Source organism: Grammomys surdaster, unplaced genomic scaffold (assembly GCF_004785775.1).
Source record: "Grammomys surdaster isolate TR1022 unplaced genomic scaffold, NIH_TR_1.0 126158, whole genome shotgun sequence".
NCBI classification, from domain to species: domain Eukaryota; kingdom Metazoa; phylum Chordata; class Mammalia; order Rodentia; family Muridae; genus Grammomys; species Grammomys surdaster.
Window position 1 is genome coordinate 6,461,165 of NW_021620966.1, and position 2,891 is coordinate 6,464,055.

The following is a 2,891-nucleotide window of genomic DNA, read 5'->3' on the forward strand; positions in this document are numbered from 1 at the left end:
GAAATTGGGCCCTCATACAATCAGGATCTGGCTATAGCTGCTGCCTTACAAGGGACCACTGTACAAGCAATGCTTCCACAGAACCTTAAAGATAAAAAATGTTTTAAATATGGAGAATTAGGTCATTTTTTAAAATGACTGTTCCAGGAACAAAGGCACAAGCAACAATCAGGTCACCAAAGTCTCTTGCCAGAAATTTGTCCTTGGTGCACGAAGGATAATCTTTGGGCCAGGCCTCGGGATATAGGCTGAGATTAAGAACATTCACCTTTGAATTAAGATTATGTACAGAGTAGGAACAGCAGAAGCTTGAATGACAGACATTCCTTTTGACTTGATCATTGTGACCAGCCCCGAGAAGAGTGTTTTCTGGAATTTGTTTATTGCCTTGCTTGTTCCTTGAGAGGGAGGCATCAGCCTCAGACCCAAAGACATTCACAACCACTTATGGGCCAGGAGTTATAGATAATGATTATGCTGGAGGAATTAAAATTGTGCCTGCTTCCCTCCATGGCATTATAGCTGTGCCTTTTGTGTTAACAAAAGAAGTGCTCTAAGAGTTAAAGAGGACAAGATTAGGCCTTCAACTTGGCCTTTGTCTGATACTCTCACTCAGCTAGAAGGAATTGGTTATTCAATTAATCCAAAACAAAGTTCAAACTTAAGATTTATGAAACTGATGAGGCATCACAGCCTGACTTGCCTATTCCAGCTGCCATTCCAGTAAATGCATATAAAATTATTATAGATTTAGAAGATTGTTTTATACCATTCCTTTACATCCTGGTAAAGGTGAGAGGTTTATACTAAGTGAATTTGTAATTTTTGAGAACCTATAAAGCAATATCATTAGAAAGGTTTGCCTCAAGAAATGGTCAATAATAGCCTTACATTATATAAAAAATGTTGTTGCTTTAATACAAAAAGTTAAAGCATTTGAATCTCTCAGTGTATATTATTCATTGTATATTTTATTTTCTGATCTCTCTGAAGGAGTTTTTCCACAAGCCTTTGCTCTCATATAATGAGCTTTAAAATTTTGGGTAGTGCTTGTTGCTCCAGAAAAGATTCAAAGGCAATATCTTTTCAATATTTGGGACCTCAGTTATATCTTAATCAGATTGTGGCATGGAAAATTCCAATAAGAATGGGTAGTTGGGGCTGGAGAGATGGCTCAGCCTTTAAAGGCTAGACTCACAACCAAAAATATGAGAGTTCAATTCCCAGCAACCACATGGTGGCTCACAACCATCTGTAATGGGATCTACTGCTGTCTTCTGGCTTGCAGGCGTACATGCAAAAAAAAAAAAAAAAAAAAAAAAAAAAAAAAGTTTACTTTTAGTGATTTTCAAAAGTTGTTAGGAGATATTAATTAGCTAAAATCTCATCTTAAGCTTACCATAAGAGAACTTTGACCTCTGTTTGATATTCTCAAGGGGGATGAAAGTCCTAATTCCCCTTGACAATTAACTGATGAAGGAGGAACAGCTTTACAGAAAGTAAACTGTTAGTTATCAACAGATACAATATATAGACTATGATCATTTGTTGGCTGTTTGTGTTATTGCTACTCATGTGCTCACAGCAGCCCTTTGGCAAAAGAAACTCAATATGGATTCATCTTCATCTGCAAGTAAAGTTTGAACATCCTATTATGAAATTGTTACTGTGTTAATACAGAATTGCAAGATAGAATCCTGAAAGTATTTTGGATGAAATGTTTATTCCTTATTCCAAATAGAAATTAAATTGGTTATTAGAGAATAATGATATTTGGCCTATTACATGGCAGACTTTTAAGGCAAATTTGATAATCATTATCCATAAGACAAGTTATTACAGTTTTCCTCTATGTACACTTTTGTATTTCCTGTAAGTTTGCATGCAGCCCATGGGAAAAAAATGTTTACTGTATTTACTGTATTTACACATTTACCACAAATGGGGGGGAGGGACCAGGGAGAAACCAAGGAAGAATTATCATAAAAACAGTGGAAAGTCCCAGCCCATACCATAAAAATAGTGGAAAGTCCCAACCTATTAGTGGGTCATAAACCAGGGCAGGGTGTGAGAAACATCCTGTACATATTTTTCTCAAGAATTTAGGCAGTGGTGGCGCATGCCTTTAATTACAGCATTTGGGAGGCAGAGGCAGGTGGATTTCTGAGTTCGAGGCCAGCCTGGCCTACAGAGTGAGTTCCAGGACAGCCAGGGCTATACAGAGAAACCCTGTCTTGAAAAAACAAAACAAAACACAAAAACAACAACAACAAAAAGAATTTAGCTTCATCATTTATCTTGTGGTCAGCCAGTTCCCGGAACAACTCACCCGACCTGTATTTTTAGTTCTGCTTCACAGTTCCTGAAACTCGGAGCCTGTAAACCGGTTGGTCTACATTCTTGTCTCGGGGATCTTAAAACTCTCTATATCTTTTATGAATTTTTATATCTTTCACGGACACACAGGATCGCTCTCAGCAAGCCCAGCCATCCATCACAGCGTGTATCCATCGCACAGGGCAAGGAGATTTAAGATCCAGGAAGTGAAACCACAGTTCCCGTGACGCCTCTCGAAGAGACCTGCAGCGCCAGTCGCTGCTGTGATCTCCCGCCCTGGTTGTGGCTACACCGTGGCAGCAGAGACAGGGGAATGACCGCGAGCTCTCAGGTACCCTCGCGGGTGGGTGCGCAAGCGGGCGGGAGAGGAGGCCAGGGGCTTAGCGGGAGTCGGTTGAGGCCGGCCCTGCGTGGGGCATCTGAGGCTGCGGCATGGCTGCGAGTCAGGCGGCTGGGTACCGAGCGGATGTGTTTGCTTGTTTGCTCTGCCGAGCAGCCATCTGGTCTCTCTCTCTCTCTCTCTCTCTCTCTCTCTCTCTCTCTCTCTCTCTCTC

At 40.9% G+C, this 2,891-nt stretch overlaps 1 long non-coding RNA gene across 1 annotated transcript in view; it reads left to right on the plus strand.

Annotated features, from left to right (window-relative positions):
• The first annotated feature begins 2,197 nt into the window (after positions 1 to 2,197).
• Positions 2,198 to 2,891, plus strand: part of LOC114612413 — a 5,226-nt gene continuing 4,532 nt past the window's right edge. Inside the window, exons 1-2 of the long non-coding RNA XR_003710008.1 lie at positions 2,198 to 2,386; positions 2,467 to 2,668. This is a non-coding gene — a long non-coding RNA (uncharacterized LOC114612413). The remainder of the gene's footprint in view (positions 2,387 to 2,466; positions 2,669 to 2,891) is intronic.